Source organism: Nicotiana sylvestris, chromosome 9 (genome assembly GCF_000393655.2).
Source record: "Nicotiana sylvestris chromosome 9, ASM39365v2, whole genome shotgun sequence".
Taxonomy (NCBI): domain Eukaryota; kingdom Viridiplantae; phylum Streptophyta; class Magnoliopsida; order Solanales; family Solanaceae; genus Nicotiana; species Nicotiana sylvestris.
Window position 1 is genome coordinate 43,537,333 of NC_091065.1, and position 9,936 is coordinate 43,547,268.

A 9,936-nucleotide genomic window follows, 5' to 3' on the forward strand; every position below is an offset into this window, starting at 1 on the left:
AAAAGTACCAAGATCATCCAACAAAATACCTTTGAGCATTAATTTCCTTAAACATGCTCCTAGAGGATTATCGATGAACCTTGCAAAGGATAAGCTATTTTGTCAACTTGAGCCTCTAAGTTGTTTGGAAACTGCTGAATTTTTAAGTGCTCAAATAGATTATGCATCCGCAAGAGGGGGAAAAACTTCGTCCAGTAGTATTATTGTTCTCCAACTTTGAGGAAAAGGTTTCTTTCTCAAGAAAGTTGATTTGTTTTTTGAAGAAGGCAGATTATTCTTATATGCTTACTTTTACGAGCAATTCATGAATTTAAAAGTGAAGCCTTTGAAGCTTATAGGATCGATATTCTAACAACAACCTAGTGGAATCCCACAAATACGGTTTGGAGACGGTAGTATGTACGTAGACCTTATCCCTACTCCAGAGGAGTAGAGAGATTGTTTCTGATAGACCCCCGGTTCAAGAAGATGAAAAGAGACGGTGGAGCAGTAATAGCAGAGGAAGCAAGAAAGATAATACAAGACAACGTAATAACCAGAAAATAAAGAGAAAAGCAATAACAATAAATAATGACAATGGCACAGTACTATAGATACAATGGAGTAATATGGATACAACAAGAGCCACTAGCATCCTAAGACACTACACTATCAAGCTAGCCTCCTTCGACCTAGCCTGCAACCCTAAAGAATTAATATGGACATAACTGAAGTCGCTAGCAGCGTATGACAAAACATAGGCTAGCCTCCTACCTCCTAACCTACAACCTTAATGCTCGACCTCCACAACTTCCTATCAAGGACCATATCCTCGGAAATTTGAAGCCGCACCAGGTCCTGTCTGATCACTTCCCCGTAATATTTCTTTGGCCGCCCTCTACCTTTCCTCATACCTGTCAAGGCCAGCCGTTCACACCTCCTTTCTGGGGCATCCATGCTTCTCCTCCGCACGTGCCCGAACCACCTAAGTCTAGCTTCCCCCATCTTGTCTTTGATGGGAGCCACGCCCATCTTCGCCCGGATATCTTCATTCCTAATCTTATCCAGCCTAGTGTGCCCGTATATCCATCTCAACATCCTCATTTCTGCAACTTTCATCTTCTAGATATGAGAATTCTTGACTGGCCAATACTCTGCACCATATAATATGGTCGGTCTAACCACCGCTATATAGAACTTACCTTCAAGTTTCGGAGGTACCTTCCTGTCACACAAGACGCTAAATGCTAGCTTCCATTTCATCCACTTCACTCCTATACGGTGCGTAACATCCTCATCAATCTCCTCATCCTCCTAGATAACTGACTCCCGGTACTTGAAGCTCCCTTTCTTGGGGATGACTTGAGAGTCAAGCCTCACATCCATGTTTGCTTCTCCTGAAACGCCGCGGAACTTGCACTCCACGTATTCTGTCTTAGTCCCACTCAACTTAAAACATTTAGACTCAAAGGTTTGTCTCCAAACCTCCAACCTCTCGTTAACACTACCTCGCGTCTCATCGATCAGAACAATATCATCAGCGAATAATATACACCATGGCACCTCACCTTGAATATGGTGTGTCAGTGCGTCCATCGCCGGTGCAAATAAGAACGGGCTGAGTGCAGATCCTTGGTGTAAACCCGTAACAACCGTAAAATGCTCCGAGTCGCCCCCCATTGTCCTAAACTGAGTCTTAGCTCCATCATATATGTCCTTAATCAACCTAATATAAGCAACCAAAAAACCTTTCATCTCCAGGCCTCTCCAAAGAACTTCCCTAGGAATCTTGTCAAATGCTTGCAAATCCTTCTTCCTATCTCTGTATAGTTCAACCAACCTCCTTATAAGATGGATAGTTTCCATAGTAGAACGACCAGGCATGAACCCAAACTGCTTATCGGATATCGACACCGACCTCCTCACCCTCACTTCTACTACCCTGTCCCAAACTTTCATGGTATGACTTTGTAACTTGATACCCATATAGTTGTTATAATTCTGGATATCGTACTGCACCTCCATTCTTTTGGCATTTTTTTCATCCTGAAAATAATATTAAACAGCCCTGTTAGCCACTCCAATCATGCTCTACCCACCAACCTCCAAAATTCTATCGGAATCTCGCCGGGCCTGGTCGCTCTGCCCCTGTGCATCTTACGCATAGCCCCCACGACCTCCTCGACTCTAATGCGCCTACAGTAGCTAAAATCTAGGTGACTCTCGGAGTGCTCCAATTCCCCTAGCACAATATCTCTGTCCCCTTCGTCATTCAGCAGTTTATGAAAGTAAGTTTGTCATTTCCGCTTAATTTGAGCATCTCCCGTTAACACTCTGCCTACCTCGTCCTTGATGCACCTCGCTTAACCACGTCCTTGATGCACTTCGCTTAACCAGGATCGATATTCTAGTATATTTAAAGTAAATATAAGGTTTGGATCAAAGTTAATAAATTCGACCGAACCTATAACTCATATTCTAGCTCTGCCCATGTTCATGATGTTGGTAAGTATGCCCTTCAAGAAGGCAGTATATCCGTCAAGCACATCACAGTTGCTCTTCCAAAGAAATGCAGAGTGTCGTCATTCTCAAAGACTACGTCCACATTTATACTTCATTTACGTGTGCCATCTTACGATACAAGGTTGTGCTTGTTTGGTTAGTCTTCCGATGTGGCAGAGTTCATACTTTTCAGTCCTACTCCGCAGACTCAAGGTTCTAGAAGGGGATGGTTTGTCACGAATGTATAAGATGATGGCTTGTAAAATTATTTAAAATTCTCCTCTTGTGCTCTCTTCTCTTCTCTCTTGGTCCTCTTTTCTCATTTCATTTCTGCTTTCTTTCTCTGCTGCACAAACTTGATCTGAGCTCAAGTGTGACAAAAGCCCTGTACTCCACAGATTATATTGTATCCTTTAATAAGTGCAAAGGAAAAATAAGAAAAGAAATGGTGAAACCATTCCTTCAGCTAAACCAATACTACTGCTTTTGGTGATAACTGAAAAACGAAAAGAAATTACAAGGAAAAACAAAGAGGCAGATCAAGCACTCACAAAAAAGCATGTAATCCAACAGTTGGTCAAAACTGTGGAAGAAACAAGAAAAAGAAAATCCACAAACTAGGGGGACAATTCACCATCTGAATCCTTAATCGTGTATTTGAAGGTAAAATCTCAATTACGAGCTGCTCCACCACGGCCAAAATTAGCAAAATAGGGAAGAGAAATTCTGTTGAAATAAGATGTCCAGATGGATTCAAGTAAATAAAAATTACAAAGCCATCAAGATATAGAAAACACCGCGAATGATCAAGTCAGAAAGAAGAAGGCATTCTCAAGAAGTAAAAATATGTACTTTACAAACAAACATCGGCTACAATCAGAAAAATTTGTTGTATTGACTTGTGAGAGAATTTCTCAGATTGGAATAAAGGCCGTAGAGGGAGTATTGACGGAGATTCTTCACCTCATACCATGAATTGAAGACCGTTTCATGCTTATCTGTGCCAGAAAAGGTAAGTTGTATCCCAAGGCTACAGTCAACACTGCCACCTCTGTTCTTGCAGTTATTAGTCCTGATGGCACAATCCTGATTGTTGAGGCACACAAAGTTGGAGCTGCCTGAGCATGATGCACAGCCATCTCTTTTCCAGTATAAGTTCTCCAGCCTACCCTTTTTGAATTCGAGTACCTGTATCAAAAATATCAGGATTCATGGTAAATTTCTTTAACACAAAATTTGACCAGCGTGCTGCCAAGAAATTGCAGAATGCTTGTTTGCTCACCAGGGTAAAACTTGTTACAGTGAATGTGCTATTAGCAACAAAAGCTGGCAAAGACCTTGCAGCATACTTTCGACCAGCAAACGCTACCATGTATCCTCCATAAGAATCCTGTTGTGCAGTAGAAGCAATACAGATCAGAGGATGCATAAATGTATTGAAGTATAAACCCTCTATATACCAAACATGCTAAATGAAACATACGAGTAATAATCTACGAATGTCACTGAATCTACAAAGACAGTGAATTTAGTACAATTAAAAGCTCATGACAAGTTAATAAACACAATTTGCTTTGCCACAGAGGTAAGAGAAAAAGTGATGCGGCAGAGAAAACCTCAACTCAGGGAAGAATAGCCAATTAAAGCACCAATGGCCACCTCCACAACCCACTCGAGCCCACCCTTCTCCCCTATAACCTCCATAAGAGGGAAAACAATGGAAAATTGAAAAGAAGGTTAAGTCTGCAAAAAGAGGTGCAGGAAGAAAGGGCAGTTGAGAGCCAAAGCTGAACCAAATAAATAAAGCAGCTTTCATAATCATGTTAAGATTATAATTTGTTAAATGTAAAAGTATAAAAAGGAAGGAGAAATACTCGATCAAAAAGAACTTCGAGGAATCTATCACAGTAAACAACATTTCATGTACATAGGGAAGGTTCAAGAAAATAGTCTAACATATTCTGCAAGAAATAGGTTGAATTTAAATATTTACGTCAGCATTATAGAAGCTATGGGGAACTTGAGCTGCACTAACAATTGCAAATTACTGACGTCTAACTGACAATAAAGCAAACAAATAAGTGTAGCTTTTTTTGGAGAGGAGTCGGGGCGGGAGATTTGAAATGAATCATACTCCCAATGCAACCCAAGGTATAGCCTAACGGTCAATGAAGTCGGATGAAAATCATGAGAATTAGAGCTCAAACCTAGCATAGGCAACAAAATGTTAGGTGATTTCTTCTAATCTGCTTAAACCTTGGTGCCGGTGCGGCAGAGTTACCAAGTACCTATGGTGGTGGGAGGTAGCAGGTAGCCAGTGAATAGTCAAAATGCAAGCAAGCTAGCCCAGACACCATTATTAATGGAAACGATTCACACTCCCAATATCCCAACCACCTTACCTTGGAAACCAAAAGAACACCTTTAAAGGAGAGTAACATGGCAAAAAATATCTCATCCCTCTCATACTATAGCCTTCTTTTTGGAACAAAAGAGGAAGGTAATACTTGTGGATCGTGTGCATGCCCCTAGTATACTCTCTGTTAACGAAATTATCGCTTGTTAAAAAGAAAAATGAAAAAAAGAAACGAAGGAAATGACTACTGAAAGCTACTCCTCCATTTCCCCTCTCCAAATAATACCAATTTAAGCCTTTTGTATTTTCTCTTTTATTTTTTTCGTCATCCTGATTTACTCCACTCCTTTTCATAAACTCTTCCATCTTCTTGAATTCTAGAGTAATACAAATTCATTTTTATAGTAGTTTGATTTTCATATTCCATCTTACAGACATATTCAACTTACTCCATTCTCTTCCGACTCTCTTTCCTAAGCTTCCACAGTTGTCAGGTCACGTCTGGACCAGCTTGTGAGCACATCGATTAATTCCACGGGATACCTGCTACCTCCCACCAGCAACATGACATCTAATTAGAATAGAAGACTTTCAAGAAAGACAGTTTGTTAAACATGTCGCACTAGCTTCAGAAATCATTTATTATCCAAATAAAGGATGCCTTCACTACTAAATTCAATCCTTCATCTCAAAGACAAATTAGTTTAAATTTCTGAACTACGTCCACTTTTTAACTTTCACATCTTACTGAACCCTAAAACTCCACTTTATTCAGATTTACACAAGGACTGGAGTCATAAGGCAATCAAGGAGTATATTACTAGGCCAGACTGGCAGGCAAGAGTAGGATAATCTAACGTAACTAGCAGCAAAAAGTTAGCTATTATTCAGGCATAAGAGCTAGATATGTCCAGGAGACCGTCTTGGGTTAGCTGCAATTAAAGAGCAATAGATTCTGAGCTACATTGTTTAAAAATTGACTTTTCAGAAGAATCAACCAATTCCACCTCAAACAGAATTAAAAAGAAGTAGAATACAACAAAATTGTGGATGAACAAGAACCACCAAATGAAGGAGAAGTGAAATTTCATATATGGTGATCTCGGGCTTTTGCTATTGTGATACAAGGAATTCGTTTCGGAGAGTTTGGTCATTTGTGCTCCATGGTGATCTCTGGCCCAATATACAACTTTTACATTCTGGTGAATGCCCAAGGAGTGTCTTTTGCCTCAACTTGCGGAATTAAGCCCTTCAAAAGTTCCACATTATGGATATATTTTAAGGTTCACCCATCCAAATTTCATACATTACCTTTTATCTGTCATGGAATAAAACAACTATTCCCTTCATTCCATGACACTTTTTCCTTTTTAGTCAGTACAAAAAAGAATGACACCTTTCTATGTATAGTAATAATTCAACTTTAAAATTTTCCTTTTTACCCTTAATAAGATGATTTCTAGCCACACAAATTTCTATGGTTTGTTTTAGATCACAAATTTCAAAAGTCATCCTTTGTTTCTTAAACACTATGCCTAGTCAAACACCTTCACATAAATTGGGATGGAGGGACTATTGTTTTATCATGCATGATAGTTTGAATATATCATAACAATGGCTCCCAATGTTCTTCTCAATTTGGTCTTGACATGGTGCGTGTCAATTTCTACAACATGCTTCAAACAAATGTATTAAAACATCATACTACTAAGGTGTGTTGGCATTGTCCACACTTCTAAAAGATGTAATTTTTTAAACAGAAGCTTGAAATTCAAACGTTATGTTAACATACCTAGCACCAAAACAAAAGAACACAATGGTTTGAATTAAGACTTCACCAAGCTCCAACTAATTTCCTAATAATTTTTGCAACTAAATATATGTAGACTTTGAAACAAAAGCTCAAAGTTCAAACATATATAACTAAACCTTTGCACCCAAGAAAAACATATGGTGCTTACAGACACCAAACAATTCTCCTAGTATTTTCCACAACTAAAAGTGTATTTTATAAAGTCGAGCATTACTCATGGACATAAGTCCCATTTTTACCAATCTCTGCAATGTGTTTCTAACAAATGTATTAAGAAACCAAATGAGATTAATTCAAAGAGTAAAACCACTACGGGGATGATGGCATTTTCTTCATTTCTAATGGAAGTACATTTTTGAAGAAAAACACAAAATTTTAAGCATTGCATATACAAACCTTTGCACACCCCCCAAAAAAAAAGGAGGGGCCATAGATGTGCCTACAAGACTTCACCAAAGAATTCTCCAAGTACTTTCACAGCTAGAGGGACCATAAATGCTAATTCGCATGAAAGATGAGAAACTTGTTAACTCTTAAACAAACCCAATGGTGACACTAAAACATGAATGTGTTGAATGCTTCAAGAAAATTGACATGTTGCACTTTGGCAAAGCCAAACTGTAATCTTTCTGTTTAGTATCTTCAAATAACTCATGCTATCAAGAGGTAGCATTTAAGGTTCTGGTATCAAGTTTGTCTTTGAGTAAGGTAAAGTACTTCTAGTCTACCACATTTCATCATTTTTCCTCTTAACTAAAGAAGTTCTTGTTTAGTTTGTGTGTCTATTTTATCTTTTCTTCTTTTTGGTTCAAAGTATTTTCCTATCCAGTTCTCATCATGTTTTCTTGAGAATTTATATAAAGGCAAGCTGTAGTTGCTTATAAATCCAAATAAGAATATAGTCATATACAATATTTGTATCTATAATTATGTACATTGGTTGACGGCCTTGTTATCAAAGGCGAAAAGCGCAAAAGCTCTAAGGTCTATTAGGGCTTTAAGCGCAAAGCGCAAATAAAGCGTGGGCTTTAATGAAAAAAGGCGCAAATGGAGAAAAACTACAAATGTGTATGTGTAGTCCAAGACTAATATCAATCAGCATCAATACCAAATATAAGGACAAAGAAATTGAAGAAAATTTACGATAAAGTAAAATATCAATTGTTTAGTATCACCTCTTCAGGATTACGCTCATTGGCAAGGAAAAGTATGTCTTAAAGCCTTGATGACAATACTGAAAAGCCCGCTAAGCGAGGCGAAGCGCTCAACATGTTTTGAGCCTCGCTTTAGGGCTTAAGCGCGCATTTGATAACACTTGACGGAGGCATATATGGTTTATGAGCGAAAAACATATTCTTCACTGATCTATAATTTAGAACATTTTGTAACATTACCACAGAAGGCAGTACTATCAATAAAATTTTAACATTTTTTTTTTTTGATTTGCACTGGGTGTCCGAGTCTCTTAGAGCCCCGACTAATCCCGGGGGTGTACAGGCCCTCGGCAAGGAGTTTCCCGCAAGTGCACCACGGTTAATTCAGGTTTTACCCAGTCCGATGACCCTCAGAAATTGTTTGCACCCAGTGGGTTTCGAAATCAATAAAATTTTAACATTACTTTTAGGATATCACCAATTATAGAAAAATTAAAATATAGTTTTGCAGTCTATTTATAACACCACAAATCTGTTATTGTAACGTGATAAATATGATGATTTTTCAACATTTAATGTTTCCAGCTAGTAGCACCATTAATAACTTCCCAATGTATTTCTGGTATTAGAAGAAAAAGACACCAAGGTATAGTTAAAATTGGCATGTTATGATCTAAGTAAACTAAATGGTTATAGCACTTTTCCTATTCGAAAGCTTATAGGAACCCGATATTCAAATCTTAATAACCTGTCAAACTTATACGCAGTCGCTGTTTACGTCAAACCATACTAATTAACCATGTTTAGATGAACAATTAAAGTAAGAATGTATATTAGTTAACAATGATTTAGTGATAATAGTGTATCTGAAAACATGTGCCATATTTTCATTGAGTTAGTTTAAACACCCAATGCCAGTAAGTTTTTAGTCCGTTCAAAATCCAAACAAACCCATTTCAGATCTACCCATATCTGCCAAAGCACCCCCTCAATTTTCCCTAAATATACAAAGTTTGAAAAAGGTAAATAAAGAGAGGGATACCGGGAAGAAATTGGAAGTGTTGATGGTGAGGAGGGAGATTTCATCAACTTTAGGGCGGAAGAGAGCGAGCTGAGAGTTGGCTGATGAAAGAGAGAGCCTACGATCGCAAGGAGATAATTGGACTGAGCTGCTGCTGTTGATGAAGAATGAATTTCTTGGAGCAAATGCGATGCCAAAGCTGAACCCATCGGCTCTCTGCACCTTCGCATCGGCGCAGGGGGAGTACACGTGATTGGTGTCACTGCGAGATTCGGATGAGAGAAAATGCTGAAAGTGTTAATAGAAAGAGAAGCAGTGATGAGGGCTCTCTTATCGCCATTTGTGGACTGTGGTGAAGGGGCTGAAACTGAAGACTAGAGGAGTCGGAAGAACCAGAACAGCTGCCTTCGTCCTGTAATGCTTCTGGTATATGGTGGCTCAAGCGAAGAGCTTCAGCAGTCGTGACATATTTTCAATCTGACCGTTTTGGAGTTACTTATCGTTTGAAAGATATATTTTAAATCTGAATATTCACAAAAATACTTGAAACAACTAGGGGAAAAAATCAAAGTGGCCCTTAATGTATAGAGTGAAAAGACATTTCATTGGTCCTTCATTCATATTACTTAAAATAAATAGTTTTTAATATATACAAAAAAATTACTACACTTTTGGTCCACAACCTAAGACTAATAGAGTTCTATGACGATCCGACCGGTCGTTTTGAGTTCTAACATTCCGTTCTTTGATTTGAGACCTTATGTAGCTTCATAAGATGTATTATGACTTGCGAGCATGGTTGATTTTGATTTCTGAGAGGTTCAGGAGCGATTTGGAAGAGTAATTCTTAATTGGAAAACTTTAAGTTGGAATAGTTGATTAAGGTTTGACTTTTGTGTAGACGACTCGGATTGGTGATTTGAAGGTTCCAGTAGGTTCGTATGATAATTTTAGACTTGTACGTGTGTTTGGTTCGGGCCATGGACGGTTCAGAGTTGATTCAGCGCTTCTAATCAAAAGTTGAATTTCATGAACTTAAGAGAGTTCCATAATTGAATTGATCTTTGATTCTTAGTTTTAATGTTGTTATTTGTTTTTTGAGACTTTGGAT

The 9,936-nt window shown here is 38.3% G+C and overlaps 1 pseudogene; it reads right to left on the reverse strand.

Annotated features, from left to right (window-relative positions):
• Positions 1-3,183: 3,183 nt before the first annotated feature.
• Positions 3,184-9,321, reverse strand: LOC104244912 (uncharacterized; annotated as a pseudogene).
• Positions 9,322-9,936: the final 615 nt, after the last annotated feature.